Source organism: Chelonoidis abingdonii, chromosome 1 (genome assembly GCF_003597395.2).
Source record: "Chelonoidis abingdonii isolate Lonesome George chromosome 1, CheloAbing_2.0, whole genome shotgun sequence".
NCBI lineage: Eukaryota > Metazoa > Chordata > Testudines > Testudinidae > Chelonoidis > Chelonoidis abingdonii.
In genome coordinates, this window is record NC_133769.1 from 168,768,171 (window position 1) to 168,780,630 (window position 12,460).

A 12,460-nucleotide genomic window follows, 5' to 3' on the forward strand; every position below is an offset into this window, starting at 1 on the left:
ATGGTGTGAGGGGCTATTTCACAATCACAGTCCTAAACTCACTAATTGCAAGGGTAATTCTAGTTTAATTGACTGTGTTCTGCATATCTTGGTCACCCCATTGTTGTTTTCCATCCCAAATTCAAACATAACTTTTACTGAAGTTAAAATATATTAGGATGACATTTTGTTCCCCTCTGTAATGAAGTGTTCATCCCACACTAACCTAGAAAGGATTAATGAGGCTGAGAAGGGGCCAATTAACTGGACAGGCCACAGGTGAGGTGAATTAGGGGGCCTAAGTAATCCCTTGAATGATGATAGAATCCAGCTGAGAAAGTGCATGCAGAGCTCTTGTAAAGCCAGGAAGCTGGCAGTAGAAGGGGGCTGCAGTAAGGGAGCCTATAGTAACTCTCTGGACATCAGAGACAGAAGGAAGGAAACCTAGGGGGAGAGGATATAGGAAAAGGCTCAGGGAAATAGCAGCAAAGTTTAGGAGGGAACAGATATCAGCTGCCAGTTAGAGGGTCCTTGACCTGGAACTTGGAATAAAGGGCAGGCCCCGATTCTCTACCAGCCTCTGGGGAAGTGGCACTCTCTGGGCAGTGAATGGAGAAAATACCTGAGACAGTTTACACAGAAGGACTTTGACACCCTGGAAGGGGGGTCTATGATGACCTTAGCAGAGGACCAAGCCACAAAAGGGGAGCACCCTGAGTCACAGAGAGTGCGCATGTGAGAGAGAGGCGAGTGGCAGAAGGGGGCATTGAACCTGGAAAGAGCTAATCCCTAAAGCAATCAAGGAGGTGTCCGCGTGGTGAGCTGGGTCCGTGACCCGCTCTGAACCTCCCGCTGGGAATGGAAGGGAAACAACAGATGTGGACCTGATCTAACTATAAGCAAAGTAGGCAGCTACCTACAGTAGCAGATTTCTGGGCAGCTGCTTAGGGTGGCAGATTTGGCCTGGCCATTCCTCCATCATGACAGCAGGGTGGTTTAGCCAAATTTGAGTGGTGCTGCAACCTAGTTTACCAGGTTAAAATGCCACTGACTCAAGTTTGGCCATGACAGAGAAGCAGCCATGTTGAAACCTATGGTGGAGGGGCAGTTGGGCCCAATCTGCCATGCTGGACCAATGAGGAAGGAGGTGGCACACTGAGGTTTTGCCTACGGTGGCAGATTGTCTTGAGCGACCTCTGGTGACAGATATTCTAAGACGCTGTTCTTTCTTGTAGTATTCCCAGGCAGATCAGAACCAGGAAAATGATATTTCACAAAAAATTCCTTTCTCTTGAGAGCCACAGCTCAATTTTGCAGCCACAAGAGGACCAAACAGTTCAGAGGAGGAAGTATCCAATTTTAGGGATTCTTCTCTGATGAACTTTTTAAAGGTTCTCTCCTCACAAGCATGCAATCCTGTGCTGCTAAAGGTAGTGAAAGTTTTACTGTGGACTTCAAGAAGAACAGGCTAAGGAGCCTAATTCGCTTATATTTGAGAGTTCAATATATTTCATCCAGAACATAGTACTGTTGGCTGCTGTTTCTTGAGTCCTCGTGCTGTTACTCTGGTTCATATGCTTCACAGCATGCAATGCTGAACATTGCATAATACAACCAATATGGATCATTAACAAGAAAGCAGATGAGAGAATGTTGCTGATACACACAAATAAGTTGATTTGTCCACTATTATTAGTATGTTTGCTGAGCAGTGTATATCTGATTTGGATAACAAGTCAACTACTGTGTAGAAAGTAAATAATAGATATTACCTGTGAACAGACTAATAAACATCCATACTTCTCTGCCAAATGTGTTACAATGCAAGCTAGAATTCCTCTAATCAGAGGTACTGTAGGAGGTTACATACAGTGTACTTCAGCACTCAGTTTTCTCTTGCATGAATCGGTTGCTGTTCCTGAGAAAAAACAACCTGATCAATATAAGATGCTGCAGAGAAAGACTTAAAATAATTCAGTTTTAATAATAATCCCATTTTTGAGACTGAGGAAAATGCAATCAGCTACTACTGTATGTAGTAGCTTTCCCCTTTCAGAACTCCTGCTAAGCTTTGATCCTCCAAGCTGGCAATGAGTATGAGAGAGCAGGTGAAAGAGGGAGCATGTTGCTTTCCTTTCCTAGATTTTAGAGTCTCCCCTCAATTCTTTTAAATCCTATTAAATGTGTGCACCCTAAAACACTGGATGATCTTTCTCTGAACAGTGTCCATGCTGTTTCTTCTTTTATCACTGAGATCTAATTTTTGATGATGAAAATTAGGACTATCGTGTCTTTATCTTTTTTTGACCTGAGACTTTGATCTTTGTGAGCTGCTAATTGCTAGAGAAGAAATTTGGTAAGTTGGATGTGTGGAAGTCCCAAAGAACTCAGTGGTGCTACACAATGCTAGCTCTTAGAGTTGTGTGATAGTGATGATTTTTTTTCAGGCTAATTTCAAGTGGTTTCATTCCCCTGGAGATTGCACTTTTTCATTGCATTTAGTGGTATTAACTATTCGAAAGTGGAAGGCAGTTTAAGTGAAAGTGATCATGAAATGGTAGAGTTCACGATTCTAAGGAATGGTATGGGGAAACAGCACAATAAAGATAATGGATTTCAAGACAGACTTTAACAAACTCAGGGAGTTGGTAGATAAGTTCCCATGGGAAGCAAGTCTAAGGGGAAAAACAGTTCAAGAGAGTTGGCAGCTTTTCAAGGAGACATAATTAAGGACACAAGAACAAGTATCCCATTGCACAGGAAAGATACAAGTATGGTAAGAGACCACCTTGGCTTAACCAGGAGATCTTCAATGATCTGAAAGTCAAAAGGGGAAACCAGGTAAAATTGCAAAGGATGAATATAAACAAATAACACAAGTATGTAGGGACAAAAATAGAAAAACTACAGCACAAAAGACGATAAAACTAGGTAGAGACAGAAAGGGTAACAGGAAAACATTCTACAGATACATTAGAAGCCGGATGAAGACCAAGGACAGGGTAGGCCCATTACTTATGCGGGGGGGGGGGAATAATTAAAAATGTGGAAATGGCAAAAGTGCCGAAAGACTTTTTTTCTTTTTTTCACCAAAAAGGTTACTAGCAATTGGTAAGGCTAAGATTTTTGTCATGGTTATTTTTAGTAAAAGTCATGGAGAGGTCATGGACAATAAACAAAATTCACGAAGTCCATGGCCTCTCCCTGACTTTTACTAGAAATAACTGTGACAAAATGGGGAAAGAAGGAGGTCCAGCACCCACTGTTGCTGTAGCTTTGAGGTCCCCCTCCTCCTGCTGCTTGCAGTGACTGGGAGCTCCCAGGTCTCCACGCCAGCTGACAGCTCAAGCACCGCAACCCTGGGGCTGAAGTGGAAAATGTCATGGAGGTAGCTGCAGGTTAAAGATTCCATGTCCTCCATGACATAATCTTATCCTTAGCAATTAGACATCTAACATAGTGAATGCCAATGAAATTGAGGTAGGATCAGAGCTAAAACAGGGAAAGAACAAGTTTAAATTACTTTAAAAATTTGATGTCTTCAGGTCACTCAAGGAGTTGACTGAGGAAATATCCAAGCCATTAATGATTATCTTCAAAAAGTCATGGAAGATGGGAAAGATTCCAGAGGACTGGAAAAGAGCAGATATAGTGCCAATCTATAAAAAGGGAAATCAGGACAACCTGGGGAATTACAGACCAGTTAGCTGAATTTCAGTACACTGAAAGATGATGGAGCAACTAATTAAGCAATCAGCTTGCAAACACATAGAAGATAATAAGGTGATAAGTAACAGTCAGCATGGATTTGTCAAGAATAAATCATTTCAGACTACTTAATAGCTTTCTTTGACAGGGTAGCATGCCTTGTGGAAAGGAGGGAAGCAGGAGATATGGTATATCTTGACTTTAATAAGACTTTTGATACTGTCTCTCATGACCTCATAAACAAACTAGGGAAATACAACCCAATACAACTATAAGGTGGATGCATAACTAGTTGGAAAACTATTCCCAGAGAGTAGTTTTCAGTGGTTCACAGTCAAGCTGGAAGGGCGTATCAAGTGGGGTCCCACAGGGATTAGTTCTGAGTCTGGTTCTGTTCAATATCTTCATCAATGATTTAGATAATGCAATGGAGAGTACACTTACAGAGTTTGCAGCCAATAACAAGCTGGAAGGAGTTGCAAGTGCTTTGGAGGATAGGATTAAAATTCAAAATGATCTGGACAAACTGGAGATATGGTCTGAAGTAAATAGGATGAAATTTAATAAAGACAAATGCAAAGTGCTCCATTTAGGAAGGAAGAATCAGTTGCACACATAGAAAATGGGAAATGACTGCCTAGGAAGGAGTACTGGAGAAAGGGATCTGTGAGTCAGTGGATCACAAGCTAAATATGAGTCAACAGTGTAACACTGTTGCAAAAAAAGCAAACATCGTTCTGGGATATATTAGCATTAGTGTTGTAAGCAAGACATGAGAAGCAATTCTTTCGCTCTACAACATGCTTATTAGGCCTCAACTAGAGTAATGTGTCCAGTTCTGGGTGCCACATTTCAGGAAATATGTGGACAAATTGGAGAAAATCTAGAGAAGAGCAACAATATTGATTAAAGGTCTAGAAAACATGACCTATGAGGGAAGATTGAAAAAATTGGGTTTGTTTAGTCTGGCAAAGAGTAGACTGAGAGGGGACATGATAAAAGTTTTCAAGTACATAAAAGGTTGTTACAAGGAGGAGGGAGAAAATTTTTTCTTCTTAACCTCTGAGGATAGGACAAGAAGCAATGGGTTTAAATTGCAGCAAGGGAGGTTTAGGTTGGACATTAAGAAAAACTTCCTAACTGTCATGGTGGTTAAGGACCGGAATAAATTGCTTTAGAGAGATTATGGAATCTCCATCACTCGAGATTTTTATGAGGAGATTAGACAAATGCCTCTCAGGGATGATCTAGAACAGTTGTTCTCAACCATGGGTATACATACCCCTTGGGGTACGTAGAGGTCTTCTGGGCTACAGTAACTCATGTATATATTTGCCAAGTTTTACAACAGGCTACGTTAAAAAGCACTGGTGAAATCAGTACAAACTCAAATTTAATACAATGACTTGTTTATACTGCTTTATATACTATACATTGAAATGTAAGTACAATATTTATATTCCAATTGATTTATTTTATAATTGTATGGTAAAAATGAGAAAGTAAGCAATTTTTCAGTAATAGTGCACTGTGACACATTTGGTTTTTTATGTCTGATTCTGTAAGCAAGTAGTTTTGTATGTGAGGTGAAACTTGGGGGTACACAACACAAATCAGACTCCTGAAAAGGGGTACAGTCATCTGGAAATACTGTAGATGAAAGACTGGTCTAGAAAATACTTAGCCCTGCCATGAGTTCAGAGGACTGGACTAGATGAGCTCTCGAGGTGCCTTCCAGTCCTATGATTCTGTTTCTCTCATTGAAGAATGTTAAAATCCCCAAAAGCTTCATAGGCTTTAAATTTAAGCTTGTGAAATTTTCAAGCAGAAGTGACCTAGGGTTGGGTTTTTTTTTAAAAAAAATATTAACATTAACCTCATTAACACAAGGTATTTTGGCACAGATACACATTTACAAAGTGTGCCAAACAGCTTATGCAGACAAACCCACCGTTGTACATCATTTGGTCAGAAGTGGCCTTTTGGTCCAAAAACCTAGAATCAGGAGATGGAGCACGTCAGCCAGTCATCTGCCTGCTCCTGCAGCTTGTTTAACAGATTATCTGGAGGGTTTTTTTTATATAAACTACACGTACACATTTCTCAGAGGATGAGAGAGAGAGAATGAACCACATGTGACCAATATTAGTCACTTTGCTTAATGTACTACTGGAAGGCTCTCAGATACTAGGATGATAACGGGGGTGTACTGTACAGAATAGTTTGCTATGTTGTTGAATGCTGCAGCTGCTGCTCCAGTACTTGACCTTCTTTTTCTTGTTTTTCTCTTCTGATGATGGCTTTCTGACAAACATGTATTCATGTATCCGACAGCTGGACCATCTGTGTTGTGTAAGGTGAACCATCTTTCCCACACACCTCTTCCAGACAACAGATTAGAACACCAGGATATAGTGCCAACATTTTTGTCAGCTTGGCATTTAGAAGAGTGAGTGTGGGGGGGAATGAAGAGGGATTCAATTCAGGCAGATAGGCAGGACATAGAGTTTAGATGAGAAACCATATGACCAATTCCACACACAGAGCGCAGGGACAATAGATAGAGGCAGCAACAGATCATTGTCCTTGTCCCCACTATTGTTAATGCAAGTGCTCCTGAATCTGCTGAGGGTCACTGACGATAAGGAAGCCTTATCTGCTGACGATTGATGCCGCATTTTAAGTGCTTTTGTTTTCAAATAGACTATTTCACGCAGCTCTACTGCTGTAGTACTGACCCATTATAGGCCTTGTATGCCTGCTCCTGCTAACTTTCCATCTTACACAGAGCTTTAGGTATTCTATAGATGCCTCTGTGTCTCTAACGCTGATATAGCAAAACTGTCGTAGCTAGAGCTGCAGCAGATGGAATGCGTATCCTGGGATGAATATACAGATGGATACAGATCAGTCAACACATCCGTACAAATTACGTTTTACCACTTTGTGTGGTGCAGACACCCTGCAGGTTGGTGGTAAGGCTCGTGGATGTCATGTAGGAGTCTCACTAACCTTGTCAAAATATATTTCCTCTATAAATATGCTATACACCCTCATGCGCACACGGACAAAGAGAGAGACAGTTTGTGTGAATGAGGATCCATGAGTGTGATAGAGAAGCCTGATTAGCATGAATTTGGGATGATTGCATTAATCAGGAGTGGTAAAGCTATTAGTGAGTTATATGTACCTTTATACTCCATCCACAGTGTCATCATTCTGTATATGTCACATACTTTACAGAAAAACTACAGTATATTAGAAATGTTTTAGCAAGTGTTCAAAGCAGTTCTTTGTATAGCTCAGTCTTCCTGTAAAACCAGACTTGCTTGGTTACCATGGGAAGCCTAAAGGGGATAAAAAATAACAGTGAATATAATTTTTTAATAATCCTATTAAATGTATCCTAAAATCTGGCCCTTTTATTGTCTTATACTGTGTAGATGGTAAGATCCTTTCTGGGTATATGGGCAGGTCAAAACTTAAAATGCTGCAGTACCGCAGCTGCGCTGCAGTAGTGCTTCAGTGAAGACACTAGCTGTGCTGATGGGAGGGCTTGTCCCAGCAGAGTTAATCCACCTCCTTGAAAGGCAGTAGTTCCATCGATGGTAGAGTTCTCTTGTTGACTTAACGCTGTCTGTCACTGGGTTAGGTTGATTTAACTGCATCACTCGGGGTGTGGATTTTTCACACCCTTGAGTGATGTAGTCATAGCGACCTAATTTCCTAGTGTAGACCTGGCCTGTGTGTGTATACATGTATGCTTAGCACAATGGAGCCTTAGTCTTTAGATGGGTCCACAAGATTCTTGTAATGCAAATAATAAAAATCACTAGAGCTGGCCAAGAATGGGTGTAAAAATGTGTGTTTTTAAATAGAAAAAGGCTGTCTGATGTAATGGAAATTTTCCTGGGGGAAAAAGTCAGGTTTTTCTGGTATTTCTCCTGCCCCACTCTTCCACCCTCCATCTTTTTGTTTGTTTCTGAGTAGAAAATATTTGGAAGGGGCGGAGGGTTTGGCAAAGAACTGAAATATTTCTAAGAAAAATGTTCAATGAAAATTAAAATATTTTGGTTTTTGTCAATCTTTTCCTGGAAAAATAACATTTCCTGACTACCTATAATAATAATAGTATTGTCCATTTGGGGTCTTGAATTAGTGAATTAATTTGGGGGAGGTGGAAAGAAATAGTCTCTGGCATATTATTTTTATTTTATTGACTGGTGGCTCTTTGAGAGTGTCAGAACTCTGAAATCTTAGAAACAATCCTTGCACAGACAAATTAGTGAGAGAGGCAGGCCAAAGTTCACCTTAAATGCAATCTGCCACATGCCTGTGTAATTTGGTCACATGAATACGGGCATGTCTGCAATTTTTAGGAAACTATTATTATTTACATGTATTACCATGGACCAGGACCCCAATGTGCACTGTACAAACACAAAACAAAAAGATACCTCTGCCCAATGAGCTATATGGTAGGGGTGCATGGCACTGTACAAAAACATTGTCCCTAGGGTAGGAAGTTTATAATCTAGGCTAGAAAGATATGATTATGCATTACAGAAATAATGAAGTGCAAAGACATATGGGACATTGTGAGTGGACAATACAAATTTTAAAGGGACTTATTTCGGCCCATATTGATTTTCATGTTTTAAATTCTAGCCTGCTGGTACTGTCAGGGGAGCATTGCCAGAATGGAATTGGGAGTTTTCCATTAAATATTGATTTTTCCCAGTATCTCACAATTACAGCAACACCTGTGCTAAATAACTTTTTGCTGATAGACTGTGGAAATTTCATGTTTAATGTATCTCCCTCAGAGTCTTATTTCTTATCCATGGGAAGAAGGGTCTAGTAATTCCACAATGGGCTATAGTCTGACAAAGACTGAAGTTCAAGGCAGGGTATATTTGGGGCAGTTATACTGCCTTTGTAGATGCACCTTAGTTTCTTTAGCAATGCCAGCATATCTGTCTTGGTCTTTTATACTGTGCGCTTCACTATGTATTGAAGCACCACACGTGCCACTTTGGTTTCTACATTCCTATTAAGCATATTGTATTTAAAAAAGGAGAGAATAGGTTTTAAAGATGCCTCAGGTATTCTAGGGTTATGAAAATAGAGAGGTTTCTAATGAAGAGGTTGACAAGCAGATTCTTAAGTATGACAAGTACCACCAGGTGCTGCTGCTGTGCGAACTAGAAGGGAAGGAATAAAATTAAAAGATCATGTAAGATAAAAATGTGCACAATCCCCCAAAATTGCCTTTGCAGAACAACTTACATCCAAGGATCACAAAATGCTTTATAATCACTCATTAATTAATCACTCTTCACAGCACCCTTGTGAGACAGGTAAGTAATATCATCAAATTCATTATGCAGTGATAGAGAGGTCAGGTAGTCTGCCCAAGGTCACAAAGCAAAGCAGTGATGGTGGTAAGCATAGAATCCAGGTATCCTGGATCCATTTCCCTCTTGAAACTACTGAACCAACTGGGTGGCTTTGTACTGAGACTCTCACATTGCCTGCACAGATCACAATGCAGGATCAGGGTCTAAAAGACTGCTAACAAGCTATGAAAATCTGGCTGGGGATGGTGAGAACAGTGGTTCTTTACGAACAATGTGCTCAACCCATGCTCCATTGTAGACTATTCTATCTTGTGCTAAGGGACAAACTGGCATCAGGTTTACTCAGGACCGGGAAGGCAGAAAGCTACCGCATCTGCTGGGGAGAGGCAAGTTCTGTTTTAGCACACCTCAATATTCAGACCATGATACTCATATGTGCTCAGAAAAGTGACCAAGCACTTTTGAGGTGATCCAATAGTGACAGGAAGTTTTAAGAACAACATTCTGAGGAAACAGTCCTGAATGCTGTAGGAGGTAAACACAGAGCTCTAACAACTTTCCTGGTATATAGGAATTCACCTACTGAGAAGGAGAATTTTTTTCCCCTCTAAACCATAGATTCGGAATGTAGTCCAAGGATATGACAATACGTGTTCTTCCAGTGTGTTAAGATTGATTGATTTATTTGCAACAAATTGTTAATGCACCTTCAAATAAAGGCCTTTTTAAAAAAAATTACAAAGTAATGTAAGCTATGTGAATGCAGGGAACATACAATAATGCCACAGCTCTTCTGAAGGTTTCCATATTGGTTTGAATTGCTGTCTAGTTTGGAAACATACTGAGATTTACAAGAACACATTTCTTTTGGGAAGACTTCAGAAATGGCAAAGGAGAAGAAACTAACTTTTAGCCTAACACTTCTAACCAGAGCCCAGACCTAACCTCATAGGAAATTCCAAAAGATTCCTGTAAAACAAAGCTTTAAGAGTTCTGCTTTTCCCTAAGCCTGTATTGGGGTGCCATATGTTTTTTTGTGTTACAGGTCAATATATTGCACTGTGGAAAAATAAATTATTTATTTGTTTGTAAATAATAGAGCTGGAATCCAGAATTTCAATGACTTTATTTTTAAATATTTGTTTTTAAAGCACCTACCTATTTGTCTCCTGGGATCAGACATGGCCGTATAGACAGGAAACATATATCTGTCTGTTTATGTTCCCCAGTCTGAGTCTCTTCTGAGTAATTGTAAAGTACTCTTGTGAGTTTTTGATTGCTGATCCTATGAACTATGAGTGAGTTGTTCTTGGCATCCCCAGACAGAGAACCACAGGACATGGATAATGTTCCAATAGTCTTGAGAGCAGTTAAACGTGCTGCAAAGCTCCCTCCATTTCATTGGTGGTTTATAATATATTTATATTTAGCATTTAAAACAACTTTCTTGACAGAACATTTCTGCATGCATTTGTAATACAGCACATTATAAACTGAGTGGAACATGCAGAGATGTTTCAATCAGTCTGACTAATGTACAGGAGATTAATTCTCTTATAATCCACTGTATGGGCTACCTGAAACTGTTATCCTGAAAAATCATATCCTTATAATTATTTTGGGTTATTTTTGTTTATTCTAATTTTCAGTTTAATACTTTTCATGTCTAGAGCATCTTTTCATCCAGATCTTTATCATCATTAGGTGATTTTCTATCACTGCTCTTAGTGAGGGATACATAATAATAGGCAGCTCTTATACAGCATAAAGGATCATTCCACCTACCACAGAAGAAATATTTGGTTAGAATGAAGTAGCTGATTAGTAGACACTTGACTAGAACATGAAGTGAAAAGTACCATATACAGTGAAACTATAGGGGGAATTTACATAGACAAAATGTGGTTAGCCAAACTGGAATCTGGCTGAGATGTCAGAATTAACAGCCTACTCTTATGAAAAGTATGATGGGAACTTTAATAAACTCAAGTAGTTGAGCTCTCATGTTCAGAAGACAGCATCTTCAAGTCTATAGTGTCTCCCCCTAGCAACATGCTGGGATAGTGATTCAGTACTGACTCAAGGGGAGTGTATTTCCACTTGATGAATTGCCAACTCCAGTTCCTGCAGATCTTCGATATTCCCTGAAGGTTTTCCATCAACTACTAACGAAGCTTGGCTTGGGAGATCTGAGAGGATCCTAACATCTGGTGCAACATCTGCAGAATAAAACTCCTACGACCCCCCGCCATCCTCACTACTCATCATGGTCATTACTACATAGGAAATACCCACTGCCTCAATCTGCTTAATTCTATAGTAGACTGAGTAAATAATACAGTCATCAAAAACTTCTGGTGGATGTTTCTTTCATGGGCTGCCTCTCTTATATCCTGCCAACTTCATCAGAGTCACAATGCAGGTTTGTTTCTTCTATAATTCTCCTCTGTACCATGGCATATTTACAGGTATATGTCCCTCCTGGTATTCCTGCCTTCTGGTGCTTTCTTGCTAGTTTTTTGTTTGAGCTATGTAGGTATTGTGTGTTTATTCTGCAGAATTCTGATGATATATATTAGGGGGATCTGCATGGTGTTTAGTCAAAAAAAAATCAGCAATGGCAAAAATAATACTAGTTGATGTAGCAATTTTCATACATAAAACACAAGTATAGACCGCTTAATTTGAGTATTAGCAATGGTTGTTATGTCTCTTTTTCTTAGCTTATGTAAACCACAAAAGAGAGAGAGAGACCCAATCAAAGAGAAGTGCCTCAAGGTGGGAAAAAGACACTTTACTTAACATACTTACTTCCTGTGAACCCACTCTTCTGATCTGGAGACTGTAGATGTGCAATTTTGGACACTCAGTTCTCTCACTTATGTGTTCAAGTGTGAAATGTTGAATCTGTGTGTGTAACTCACTTTACTTAAGAGATACATATTTTCAATTCTCTTGGCTCAGTAGAGCTAACATGAGGATGAGAGAATGATCTGGATGGTATTCTGCTTCATGCAACACCAACACAATTATGAGCTTAATTCTGATTGCAGAATTTTTTTATTGATGATGGTGTAATTGACTGCAAGAGGTCAGCTCTTTTCAGATCACTTTGCACAGCTCTAAATGACTATACAAGTTACAAAGCAATAGATCATGTGATGGGGCAGGGCCGGATGGCTGCGGTGGAGTGCTGAGAGGCAGGTGTGTTGGCTCCAGGCTAAACAAATCCCTAGTACCCTGGTAACCAAATGGCAGTTGCTCAGGTTAATCAAGGCACCTGGAGCCAATTAAGACCTTTCTAGAAGGCAGTGGAGATAGCTACATTAATTAGAACACTTGCAGCCAATCAGGGCAGGCTAATCAGGGCACCTGGGTTTGAAAAGGAGCTCACCCCCAAGTCAGGCAGGGAG